The sequence below is a fragment of the Tinamus guttatus genome, unplaced genomic scaffold (genome assembly GCF_059628265.1).
Source record: "Tinamus guttatus ecotype Peru unplaced genomic scaffold, ASM5962826v1 Tinamus_guttatus_pri_ptg000364l, whole genome shotgun sequence".
Classification (NCBI taxonomy): domain Eukaryota; kingdom Metazoa; phylum Chordata; class Aves; order Tinamiformes; family Tinamidae; genus Tinamus; species Tinamus guttatus.
This window is the reverse complement of record NW_028288898.1, coordinates 2,129,454-2,143,896: the sequence shown is the minus strand read 5'-3', so window position 1 is coordinate 2,143,896 and position 14,443 is coordinate 2,129,454. Positions and strand designations below refer to the sequence as shown.

The 14,443-nt window shown below is 40.1% G+C and overlaps 1 protein-coding gene across 1 annotated transcript in view; it reads right to left on the bottom strand.

Moving 5' to 3' along the window:
• The window catches only part of LOC104580216 (glypican-5-like), a 269,794-nt gene that overhangs the window by 56,012 nt on the left and 199,339 nt on the right, over positions 1–14,443 (bottom strand). The window lies entirely within an intron of this gene.

Sequence of the window (14,443 nt, the reverse complement as noted above, 5' to 3'; positions counted from 1 at the left end):
TGTGCGCTGATAAGATTAGCTTGGGGCGGTTTCGGGACGCTAACGAGATATTATTTCTCTTCTCATCTTAAATCACTGTCACATAAAGAAAATGACCCTACATACTGCTACTGGTAGCAAGACTCAGTCCAGAGGAGTTTAAAGCCCCTGCCCCAGTGAGCCACTTGTCTACATGTCCTGCGTTCCGCCTGGGCATGTTTTGCTGCAGTGGGTGCCTGTGGTCCGAAACAGGCAGTTGGCACCGAATGCTGAAGGGTGATGGATTTTGTTTGTTGATTGTGCAATGCCAGGTTGTAGAAACTGCAATCTCTCAAAGTGAGAGGGGATGGTGTCTGGAGGATGTTGGAAAGATATTTCTGATTGGCACTGAAGGCTTGCAAAGAATTAGAAGAGAATTAGGCTCAAATAGATTTACTAAGATCAAATATGGCCCTACGTGTGATAAGGCTGCAGCGCTTCCAGGAATGAGAGCCTAGCGAATTAGCGGTTAGTTAAGCCAAGGCGCTGGGCAGGAGCGCGCGGCAGGGCTGCCCCAGGGGCCTGGGCGCCCAGCGAGGGAAGCAGAGGAAAACTGAAACAAGTTTGGCAGGTTCCCCGGGGCCCAAGGACATGGCGACCAGCACACATGGGTGAGCAGCGAGACCATGCTGGAAACCTCGCTGCCGTCCTGAGCCCTCGCTGAACACGCTCCTTCCAGCCTACGGAGCACACCAACACCTAAACCACGAGGCAGCAAGAGCCTTTGAGATACTGCCAGAAAAGCTGTTTTTAACTTCTATACTCATAAGCTACACAGAAAAAATGTTAGTAAGAAACATAGAGATAAATTTTGGCTTTATATTTCACAGCCAAAAACCTGTCTTTCCTTCTGTCCATTCACACCAGAAGTGAGGTTGTCCTGCCTGTTTATGCAGCCCTGATCAGAAAAAGGATCTTTCCACCAGTGATACCTACTGCAGCAGCTGGGATTTCCTTTAACCGCCCTCAAAGAGAAAGTGGGTTTGAGACCTGACACTTCTGTGATCTTAAAATGTGTTGGTATCACAAAAGTGCCCCAAAAATGCCAGAAAAAAAAAAAAGATTTTGAATACTACATGGATTCCTGTGAAACAGAAATTGTGAAATGGGCGATGTAATTTTCTTGTGAGAAAAACTGAAAAATACAAAACAAAACAAAACAATCTTGGGCTGTTTAAACTGTCCTCTAAGAGAGGATGAAAAGATGATAGAAGGGTTTGAGAACATTAAATCTATATTGGTATTTATTCACAGGCAACAAATAATTCATAGAGTTTGAGAAAATATAGTGAAGTTTGGACATTTATGGTAAGCATATTTAAAATTGAAATGCAATTTTTAATTGCATTTTAAATTGAAGCCATTCAGATTTTTTTTCAAATTTGAATCATATTTATTTTTGATTTCAGTATGCCTAAATGTTTCATTTCTCCATCAGAACTGTTAATCGGGAAGATGTGATACAATCTGTTAAATCTCAAGAGTGCTAAAATATGAAGGGCCTTTAGCAGTGGTAACAGGTAATTACATTTGTTATGATTTTCTATATATTCTGCAGTAGAAAATGTGATTGTTCTTTTGGCAAGGGGCCATGTCTGTTCATCTTCAAAGATGATCTGTTTTAAATTTTTAAAATAAATATTATTTAAAGTTGGAGATAATTTTATTTTGATAGAGCATACAGGAGCAATGTGAGTTCTTCATTATATACAGCAATTAATTTCTTTGCTAATGTACTATCTTATTCAAAACTTGTGTGATTTTTAATACATATTCAAAAGAAAGATGAAACACTGAGGGCAGGTACTTAACTGATGTTAACTAAGATGACAGATCCTGTGGAGCTACAATAAAATCTTGGCACATTAATAATCTTGATTTTTTTGACAGAATAAAGTGAAGGGAAGACTTTGGCTTGAAAAAGAAAAGCACTTAGAGCAGATTTTTTTTCTTTTTATTTATACTTCTCAGCAATATCCATGAGAAACTATGAGAAACAATGTCCATGGGATTTCTCCACAGGACTCCTATTAGTTGACAGGTGAGGGAGAATGGTGTTTGGAGAGGGATAATGCATTTAGGGCTTCCACATTTAGCTGCTGAAAACACAAACCCTTTGCAAAACTGTCTAGGGACCATTTCAACACTGAATGAGAACTACACTGTGGAAGTAAAAAATGCCTTAGGTGTTTAATACCTACAGATTCTCTGAGGAGCTAATCTGAAACTCTGATTAGTCAGCTCAGAGCTGGTTTATTTAATTAAACAGAAATATAACCCTCCACCAATTGTAAAGCCTTGATAGTTTGACACAGTATTAAAACTAACCAGTCTCAAAACAATTAATCCATGCACACAGATCGGGTTTTAGCCCATATTGAAGCCAACCGATCAAATAATTTTCTCATTTTCACCTTCCTAAAGAAATTGTCAAAACTGAAGCCTCCAAGAAGCCCCTAACCAAATGCTTCTCTGCACTACTGAGGGTTTATCCTAACATTACTGTGCAAGCTATTATATCAAGCAGGAGAAAAAGACCACAGCCCTATAGCTAGCAGGTTTTCCATCTGTATATTGTTAAATCTATCTGACTGATTCTAATGTAGAGGCTTTATTCATTTATATCCATAATTAGGGTGTCTAGGAAATAATTCCTGTTGTCCATTTTGAAATGACAGATTTGTTCTGATCAGTGATAGTATCCAAGTCTCCAAGTCTAATAAATATATGAGAAAATAACCCAAACAAAATCTCTTTTTTGGTGCAGTGTATTATGGCTGTAGTAATTTAATTTCAACATGTTGTTTATTTTTTTCATAAAAAAGGTATTCAGTTAAGGAAATACTTGATAATCAGATCAAGTATACCCATAACTCATGGCAGGTAGTTTCTTTGCTCGAAATAGCACATTATCTTAGTCTAATGAAGTATTTAAACAAGAATATTAAAAGGAGCTTTCAAGAAAAAAAGGTATAAGCCTCCCACTGATTCGGTATTACATTCGCACATCCTGTTGGGGTTTTGCAGTCACACACTGGATGATGGGCATTTTAAGTCACTAACACTAACACTAGAGAGCAATTTTCTCTAAATTCTTTTCAGGGCAAATCTCCTTAAGCTCGTAATATCTTGACACCTCCTAAGAACAAAGCCTTACGCTGGAAGAGAGCAGTATTAATGTAGTCTCCTGCACCACTTTATGGTATCAGGGAGCTGAACAAGACCCTGGGAGAAAACAGATTCCACTCGTGCAGACTGTGCAGGGTGGCTGTGCCACGGGGGCTCCCTGTGCCCAGGGCCTCTCTATAATGTGAGAGAACAAATAAAGTAAAAATCCACTTTTAATAGTCTTCTGCTCTTCTTTAGAAACTGCAGTGTTAGAAGAGTGTGGATAACAGCTAAGTCTAGCTGAAAGAACACATAGAAAAGTAAGAGACTCTGTTTTATTATATAAGATCAAAGTGGTGATGGATTGCATTGCACTTACCAATATAATCACAAGGAAAATGATTTGAAATCAATGATCTGGTGTTTAACAAGATGCAGGGACTTTGCACATAGTTGGAATACTGCACTTTACATAAATGCTTTACAAATGGTGTCACAGTAATTACAACACTGGGAAATGGGTGCTATCGCTCTCTTCTGCATTTTACAGACTAAATAGAAATTTCATGCATATTGAACATGCTTGTGTTAGTTCAATTCAGTTTTTCAGTATCATTTTATAAGGTAAGAATGATATAAATTCTAAATTGCTATTCAAATGTTACATCTATTTTATCATGAGTTACATTTTTAATAAAACACAACCTCACTTGAAGTGCATGCAATGTTTGCATAATCTGTGCAAGAATATTGTCATTCAAGGAATTTATAATTTGCTTCTTACAAAACCTTCTTTTCATGTATTTTGTAGATTGATGGTTTTTCGGCATATTTATACACAAAAATATTTTCTATGCTTGCATATTTCTTTAGAGAGTAGATTTCTTTATAGTTTGCAATATATTTTCATATAGTTTGCAGAGAAGTGTATGATTTATCTTCATTTAAAAAATTCACTTCAAATCTTCTTTGATATAACACACTCCCAATTTGTGTTGTGACATAGATTATGCAAATTTTCTTGACAAAGAGTAGGCAAACTGATTTTAAAGTGGAAAGTAGAGCTGACAGTATCTAGTCTTCTGCATTAAATCAAAAGAATTGTAATTTTTTACTCTCAGGGATGGACATTGATGACTCGTTTTGAGGGGATTAATGGGGAGATTCCCACTGGACACTTCCTGTGATGCAGTCGGGTATGAGACTGAACCACAGTTGTGTCCCCATTAGTGTCATGAATCTTTTTCATTTACTGACAAGTTGTCAAGGATCTGTTGCGATGTCACAGGACCTCAGAATATGATTAAGTGTTTTTTTTATTAAGCTCTTCCCAGTTCATGATACCCATGTGGAGTTTATGTCAAGAGACTAAAAGCCTAAAAACAGTGTGGAGACAGTCAGCACTTTCCTTCTCAACTGGACAGACCTGTATATCCAACAGACCCACTCAAAGACAGACATTCACTGTTTCACACAAGTCCACTACTGACAGGCACACACTGACAGGCACACACTGCAAGGCAACACCAAAACCCAGGCCATAAAACGGATTTTGCTCAACCTATAGCAGGCAGGAAATGCTGCCTGTTACTCCAGCACCCTTCATTTCCACCCGTGTTCCTTTTTCGAGGTGTTCCTTTCCACCACGAGAGCCTCCCCACGTCCTCCTCCCCTCTCGCAGCCCTTTCCACTCTTTGCTTTCACGCAGGTAGTGCAGATGGTGAGGGCTGCCCCTCGCCCCAGAGCGTACAGCAAGAAACTTAAAGGAAAAATTTCCCCCACCAGGTCCTGTGGAATGAATTCAAACTCAGCAGATCTTTTCCAGGCAGCCTAGAACATACAAGCACATGTTTCAAACTGGGGCCATATAATACAGTCTCTGACATCTTAGCAAAATATGAAGGGTCCATGAAGAGAGAAAAACTATTTCTAATGAACCTGAGTAGTTGGTCACTTTTCAAAAATAGTATTTTTTAATTATTCCCAGGACTACTGTGTGTGGACTTTTTATGATGAATGAAAAAAAAAAGGTTCCATTTTGGCTACAGTTGTGCCACACTGCTGCAGTGGGATTACGGAGTTTAACTTGGGATGGGACAGTATCCCAGTTTTGACACCATATTGTACTACTAATTAAGCCAATAGCTAATTTTAGAAGGCTACCATCAGCTCTGTGAATTACACAAATTGGCATATGATAAAAAGATAGTGCCGCTGGTTCCTAATTCTTTAAATTGAAACAATATCATTTTCTGCATTTTGGGATAGGCAGGCCCTGTCGCTGCAAGCCAGCCTGAGCAATAGGCTCGCGGGCAGCCTCTCAGGCACAAGAGTACCTGCTGCAGGAGAAATTCCTGCTCAGCAAAAGCGAGGGTAACAGCATTAACCCTTCCTTTGTTGGCTCCAATTATCACCTCATTAAGTCAAGAGGAAAAATTCCCGTGGATGCCTACCAGGGCAGAATTGGGCCTCTCCTCTCTCCTCCTTTTCTTTTTTTTTCTCTTTTATTCTTTTCTCCTGAATTCTAAAATATAATGCCTTTAAATCAAGACGATTTCTCTGACTGGAAATACCAAGCTTACTGGAGGGCCTTACAAACTATGAAGTTTTCCTCAGGCAACAAAAAATGCCAGCTTGAATCTATATTTTCCTTTCTTTATGAAAAAAAAAAGACGACAAAAACCACACACAAAACCAAACAAACACACTTTACAAAAACATCCCCTCAAAATAATGTTTGGCTAATTGCATTTGGTACCAAATGTTTCTCTTCTGGAAAAAGCTACTTTTTCAACACAAGAAGTTTTCCGTGTTTTTTGGGAGAGGATGCGAACTGCACTTCCCCTCGCGCCCAGCTCTAATCCCTGGGCTGTGCCCGAGCCGCATCCCGACGGGGTCGGTCCTGGGCACGCTGCCTCCCCGCACGCGCTCGGGTCCGTGCCACGTTCCTGCAGGGCTCGGCTGTCACGGCGTGCAGCACGTGCTGCGGCACTATACAGGCTTAAGCAGGCCGTTCCTTCACAAGCACATGTTCAAAAGATTTTATCTAATCAAATTTTAAATAGGAAATTACTTGCCTGACTTTACATCAGAAAGCTATTCCTTTTCCCTGCTGCTCCAGATTGGATTATCAGAGTTCACTGCTAAATGGTCAGCAGTGTGTCTGAGTCACCAGTCTTAATTGGGAGCTATAAATATCTGATGATGATTTATTACTTGGCAGTTTTAATACAGCAATGGCAAATTCTTATTAGCCTCTTTAATTTGAGATAAAGGCAACGTTTTTGAAAGCTGAGAATTTCTTATATTCTTACATAGGCAATAAATGGATAAATCTTGAGCACGTTCAAGGTGGGATCTCGCTCCCGTAACCAGCAGACTTCACCCCCAGGTCCTCGCAGCGGCTCAATGGATTTTTTCCATGCCCACACTCAGCCACCCCTGCTCACGTTTCTGCAAGAGCTGCTAACTGGGGACAGCCACTCGGTGGGCTAAAACTGGACTTTGCAGAACGTTTAATGATCTTTACAACAAAACTGAATGAAACAAAAGACTGGCTGTTACCCCTGGACACTGTTTAGATGACCACTGTTAAACCTTCACGCCTCTCCCAGACTTCAAGCAAGAGCTTGCAGTCCGCACGCTGCCAGAAATCATTTCTAGTGCTTATTCCAAACTAGCCTTTTTTTTTTTTTCCCCACCAGAATATTACAACTATTGGTTTCACCTCTTTGAAAACACTAAATATGTTTCTTCTAACTGTACCAAACAGGCAGACCTCAGAGACCTGAACAAAGAATAGAGCCGTAAATCAGGAAAAAAAAAAAAAAAAAAGTTGAACATCTCACAGGAATATATGTGAAGGACAATATGAGGGAAATGGAGGAAACTAGATAAAAAATGACTTTAGAAGATGTGCTATAGGATCCCACATCACGCTGGCTTTTCCATCCCTGACAACTACAACAAAGGCCTTTAGTAACCCATAATTGGGAGATTTAACCTTATTTGCACAGATTCATGCTCTACCTTCCAGCGTGTCTTAAAACCAATTTTCTATCTCCACTGTTCTGCCAATTATATTAAGTTCCTGGGTCGGAGCCTGCCAGAGGGCAACACAGCCTGAAACACCTCTGAGAGATATCAACTGTCCTGAAGAGCGTTAGATTTCACAGAAATATTACTGACCTGCTTTCACAGTAGAAGGATGGAAATAAATACCAGCAGACAAGAGACACTGTGGGATAAATCAGATGCAAGAATCACCTGTTGAGGAATAACATGCCTAATCTTCAACTCCTTGCAAGGAAGTTATCCAACTATGTGCAAGCTGGTTTACGTTATTAGTAAGTACCTGGATCTCAAGTCACCCAAGACCTAGCCCTATGAATTCACGATGCTGTTCGGATGTCACCCGCGTCGGCCTCGGGCTCTGCTGTAGCGAGCAGGGTGGCCACGCACGGGGATGGGGCACTAATCCTCTCCCCTTGGCTATGATGAGGCTTACCTGGCAAGTGAGGAATGTACTCCCTAGGCTTCTCGATTGTTTGCCTAATGTACAGCCTAATGCCATGAGCATTTTGGACTGAGCTTCCATTGAGTTGCACGAGGTAGGTATTTTGAAGTCATCTGAAAGACCTTTAATTGTTAGCTCCTCTCTTAATTAATTTTGACTTGATGGCATTTTAGGGGCAAATTGTCCTAACCCTCACATTTATCCTATCACTACTCGACATAACCAAGATTATTACAGTTCTTAAGTGAACTTCTTGTCAGAGGGATCTAAATCACCCTCAGCTCAGGAGAGCTGCTTGAGGAGCAGAGTTTTTGCTCTCCATTTATCTTGGCCTCTAAACCAGCCTTATATTTGCAAGTGACTTCCACAGAAGTAGACCTATGTCCTGCCTCATGCGTGGAGGATGCAAGTTTTCTGGGAAGCTTTTCTTGCTCAGATTTTCAGCCATCACACCCCAAACTGCCTCCTTCAATCGCATTCCTTTGCAAAGGTCCCTCTCCAGTGGTCCTGCCATGGCCCATCCAGCTCTGTGATATTTTTGTTTAAAAATGAATTGAGATGAGTGTGTTTAAAAACAGCAGAAATGTGGGTGACTGCCAACTCAGTGGAAAATCAGATCAGTGGTTTTCAGCTTTGGGCTGTTTTCAAAACACACCTCAGAAATCCGTATACACACGGAGTTGCTCCTGCAGAAAGTAACTAGATAAAATGTTGCTGACAAAGTTAGTCAAATTTGTTTGGCTGCAGTCAGTGAAAACTTGTAGTATCTTTAATAGAAAGCTGGTAAAGTACATTACTCTTCAGTGCTCTCCAAGGCAGTCTCGGAGGGCTGCTTATGCAGGGCTGCTCCAAACAGGTAAGCCCCAAATGCCTTTGTCCTGATCACGCCAATGTTTAATTTCTCAGCACGGATCAGCACACTGGAAGGCTTTATACCCTAAGCAGACAAACTGCTCTTAATTTTGTCTAAACACAGCTATAACGATCACAAATTTGCTCCAATTTATGTCCCTCTGGTGAGATGCTAAAATCACATTCCCCAAATTACATTTTTTGACTCTTTAAACAGAGATGACACCAAAGTTGTTCACACAACCATGGAACTACTGCTAAGTCTCTCATTCTTCTACCTGATTTTCTGATTAGCATTAGGAAAAAAGTCCTGGGCAGGGGCTGCTCATCTGGTCTTGCAGAAAGTCATGAATACAGCTGGGCAGAAACTCCCGTCTTGCATGGATGCAAGCAGGAGAGCTAGTGGTACGGGGGAGCGCTCCTCGGATCCAGCAGGGAGAGCCTGAAGCTGCTGCAATCCCATTCATTTCTTTTTCTAACACTCTGCACTGTTGTATAAATGCTGAGGCTGAGGCAGGATTAAGAATGATTATCCCTTTCTTCTCACTCGCATTCCAGTCCAAATTATACTGTCTAATGAAGGACACCATAATGACACATAATACCTTTTCTCTACATTAGCAGATTATAAAACAGATTTAACAAAGATCTAGGATAAGGAGGGGGGAAAATCTTTTACTTTTTTTTCTTTATCAAATCCTCTCCTCCTGTCCCCTTCTCAGCCGCCCTCTCATTCCAGCCGCACAGAACAGAAGCTGCAGGAGATGCCATTGTCACCAAAAGAAATGCTTAAAAAATTGTGCATGCCATAAGGAAACAGTGTGACACCAACCCTAGCCCAAAGAAAACCCCATCTGTATCCAGCCATACCAAATTCAGTTTGCATTTTTCATTTATCAGAATCTGTAATTTACTTTTCTTTGTGATTGTTCAAGTTCCTTTGCTTTTCTTGGTCCTATGCCCCTCCCCAGACTGTATCTCTAAAAGCAGCTCTGTATCCGAAACCTTTCCCTGCGGAACTACCGCCCCCTTCTCCCCACGCGTGCTAGGGCCCTCTGACAGGCTCTGCTGAGGCTGCTGTAGACTGAGGCTCATCTCTATCTACCACTTGAAAAGACAAAAGTAAAGCTTTGAAAACAGTGATTTTTTAAAAACAAATCTTATGTAATGGCCTAAATTGTTTCTGTATGTTTTGTGAATAGACAGAGGCCTTTTCAATACGGCAGCAATCAGGGAATTTATAGGCTCTCTAAAAATGGAGCAGGAAATCAGATGTCTTGTGTGCAACCAAGGATGCTGAAGGAGAGCTGAGGAAGGCAGCGCGCGGCGAGGCGGGATGGAGAGGATTCCCCAGGCAGGGAGAGAGGAGCCTGCGGAAACGCAGTATTTCTGTGAGCCAGGATCAGCTGCGAGGAACTAGGACGTGTGGCAGTGGGAACCCGATGAGCGTGGCTGACTGCCAGCAGATATTATGATCTCAGAATATTGATGTTTTGTACTAATAATTACAAAATCAGCAGCTGTACAATTACATATTTAGATAAATACAAGTGTAAGTGCATCCCGTAACATGGGGAATGGAAATGAACTATGATGAAAATGACAACTCAGACAGTAATATTAATGCTTAGAAAAGACAGAAGCCGGGAGGATGAGAACATTATAAAGAATAGAAGAATATTGATAGTCTGGAAGAAAAATTGATAATGAGAACATTCATGAATGATGAGAAAAAATACATTAACCTTCCACAGCTGTTGAGGGCAGATACACATCAGACAGAAGACACAAAGCGAAAAGGAAGTCTGCACGTAGTAAAAAGAAATCTGGAAAAGAAACGTACAACCAGAATAACCGTTCTGATACTCTGCCTAGGGCAGAAGGACACGCTATTGCTGTGGGTTGTCTTAGCAGCAAGGAAGAAAACCACGGTTGGAATTTTGTCAGCTGAATGTTGTAAGAAAGTAAATTTGTAAGAGGGTCCTACTTAAGTGCTGAAATGTGACATTTCAGGATATACTACTGAGATGTTCAAAATCAGAGAGGACTTATTAAATGGAGGGAGCTTCATAATACAAGTAGGAATTAGGAAGAAAGAGGTGCACAAGAAAACTGTTGTTGGAATTAGATATAGGTGACTTTAGGGTTGCACTTGAACCAGGTCCCTGCCTACAGTCAAAAGGTTACCTCAAACCTCGGCTCAGTGGAAAAGCAACTGATGATTGTCCTGAAGAGATTTCCTGCTTGCGCCGGCCTCGTCCAGGAGCGCAGCAGAACCATCTCGGGCCCTGTTATGTGTTAGTTGTCACAGCCTGGCCTTGTCCCAACATACAGCTGTGCAGCACAGCTGCGAGTAGGAAACACACTGCACTGCCTTAATCCCACTTCTCCCTGAACAGAAACATTGCTTTTCCTTTTATCACAACAGAGGAGAGGCAAAGACACAGTGTGAAGCTGTCACTGTTCTGCCTTCTCCTGAACTGCAAGCCGCTGCTCCCTCTCCTCGCAAGCATTCCTGCGGCTCGATCCTGCAAGGTGCTGGGCAGGCCTAGCTCACGTCCACACCTCCGTCACCTTCACCGTCCAGTGAGGGCTGAAGAGCGAGCACTGAAATCAGCAGACTCTTCTTGCAATGGGAACCGAGGTAAGAACGTGTTACCTGGTCACACAGTGCCCAGCAAGGTCTGGACTGAGATGCTGCTGTGCACTTCGCCTAGAAACTCGTGGGACTGCAGCAGTCCAGATCGCAGAGGAACCTCCCCATCCGTGTTCAGGGTTTATATGGTTTGCTTTCCTCTCCTAACAAAGCTGTGTTCCAAGATGATTAACAGATGTTGTCATTAAAAAGTTGGTACTTGCCAACAAATAACACATGGATCTACTTGAGAGACAGTGCTGTTTCCACATATTTTCCCAGGAAAGGATACTCATGGTAATCTTTAAGACCGAAAAAAAATGACACTTCAAAGTATCTTCTAGCATACATCATTTTCTTAAGAGAACTGCCAGTTTCCTGAGAATTAGTTTATCTTGTTTGTATGAAATCATCTGGATAAACACACATGATACAGAATGTATAATTAAGTAGATTACAGTTAAAAGGGTAAGCCGTAATCTTTTTAGCTAATAATGGACTTGGCTAGGAAAGACTTATTTGCAACAAAGATAAGCCAAAAGAATCACTAATAATAGACAGTCACATATATCAATTAAAGAGATTAAAAAGAATGATCAACTGACACACAGCAAAGATTCTCAAAGGCTAGAAGGTGACGAACAAAAATGACAAGATTTTAATATGCCTTGACAGAGCAGCTGCAATACAAAGATAGCAAACCCGGAGCTAAATAAATAAATAAATAGCAGGGGTATCAGCAGAAGGATGCTTATACACTGGACCTGGCTGGACCACACAAGCACAGAACCACTCCTGTGTTAACCAGCCTGGTGGACACTCAAGTCTAAAAGCTGGCAGCCAGGCTCTCAGTTAACCATCTGAAAAAGTAATAGGAGGCTTTTGTGGTGCACAAGGCAGGAGTGTGAGCAAATCAAATGCAAATCTAATTTTCATGTAGTTTTCAAATAAATGACAGCTGTATTGTACTTTCCACTGTATTCTAAAATTGGTATTTTAGAGGTTGAGACTTAAATCCCTTTTTCTTTTCCATGGACCTGTTGCTAAAAACATGATGTATCTGCCAAGAAGTGTATGTTTGGAAAGGATTTCTATTCCGTTTTTCCTACCATACGACTGCAAGCTACAACATTCACTGATGAGGTTGGTGGCACGTTCAGGCTCTCATTGATGTCTCATGCAAACCTGCCACAGGCAGCAGGAACATCCTCACTGAGCGCCCGTCAGGCTGTTAGTTGGGATTTAGCTCTTAGCTTCAGGTCACGTCTCCCTGCACTCTGTGCATGAAGCAGGGAAAGAGCAGTCACTGTTGGCATGTGCCATTTGTACGAAGGTCAGTTGCACTTGAGGGGTTTTAAGTTTCCAAAATATAAAAAATTAATGGGCTGTACAATTAGAAACACCGTCTTACAGACATGCAGCAACAGGAAATTCAGCTAAGCGGATGTTTATTTCTTTAACATTCTATTAAAACAAAGAAGTTCTAGGATGAGATTTCCCCATTTTATCTCTTAATTGCATCCAGATATGCAAAACAGATTTACTGCTAGTGCCTTGCATATAGTACAACATTTTAAGGCTGATTATGAAACAGCATTATAATTGTCACATGATGAAATATTCATTGTACTGTTATGGGTCAATATTATTTTCTAAAATGAATTGTAAGTACTTCTTAAATTGAATATAAACCCTACTAAACCACTGAAACAGCTAGTTATGAAAACATAATTCTTTTAAATTCAGAAGGGTATCGACATGAAAGATTTTATCTAAGCAAATTGCAAAAACGGAATAAAGAAACACGCGGGCAGTGTCCACATTTACCATTGTTAAAGCCAACATTAAGTCTAGCATTGAAATCTTTCAGGATTTCCCTTTTGAACAGGTGAAAGTTGCTGTGCGTAGGCATGCAGACACATCCTCCCCAAAACAGTGTATTTGCAGTTTAGTTGTTCTTTGAAGAGTAGTTAGTACCTGGCTTTTGTTTATATTATACCACACAGAGGGGAAAACATACAACTTCAAAGTATTTACACTCTCGAACCTCCATGGTCCAAAACATCTAGCAGTCTGTTCGTTGCTTGTGGGTATAATAAAGCAAACAGTGAAAAAACGTTAAGGTAGTAGTTTTTAAAGAACACTGTATCAAAGTTCTTCATTTCTATTCAAAAATACTGTTGAAGAGACTACAAATCTCCACTTGATCTGTTAGTTGCAATTATATAATATTTTTTCCAAAATGTGCCAAGGTTTTATTTACATTATTTAAAATAGTTTTAAAAAGATTTCTTGATTCTATAGTTAAAATAAATGCAAATTAATTTCAGATTTTTATAACACAATATTGCAAATTAAAATTATTTTCTGCACATATTTCAAAATTTATGTTGAAGCTCAGTTTTCCTAAACAGCTAATCACAAGGGAGCAACTGAAGTCCTGAATACAGCCTAACCAAAGCTGGCAAAGGTTACCTGAATATGGATACCTTTTCCCACTGTCCACTTAGTGGGGAAAAAAAGAAAATGAGGATGTACTTGTACTGACCTCAACTGAATGAAAGCAGCAGTTTCAAAACGACCTAACTAGGTGCTAACTAGGTGCTTAATGAGCATTATTTTTCAACACAAATATCCACTAGTGCATTTCTCATTCTTCTCTTGCTAATATGACCGTATTTTAAATACCTGAATATCCAAACCAAACATATTCACAAACTTTTGGGAAGAAAACATGCTATTTTTTACTAAAGCAGTTACCTTTTAAGTTATTTAATGACCTGTTAAATTGCAGGCATTTTGGTGAAGTTAGGTTAGGTTCTGATGCGGCTTCTTCACTTAATGACATATCAGTTAATTAATTCTAGAAATAAATACATCAGAACACATTCTAGACACTATGAGAAATTTTAAATCAAGATCGCCTTTATCTATCACCTCTCTTTTCAAAAAGAAATAATAGTTTGTGTGTTTTCCAAAATACATACTTTCAGATGTAAACTCTATTTGGATCATTCCTCAGCATCATTATGCAACGAACATTTACATTAGCACTTAACACAATCTATAAGGACGTTAATTCTCTATTGATTTAAGAGCCTACATAATTTAGGAATGCTCCCATATTTCTGCGATCTAGATTTCATTGTAGGTATTATTCAGTCTAAATATAAGTCTTTTATCTGCATGCCAAATATTAAAATTACATTGGATGACTGTCTATACCCTTCTATTTTTACAGCAGCTCTTCACAGCAGATGAAGATTCAAACCTGCTGAGTTTAGTAGGATTTTTAGAAGGATTCAAGTCTTAAC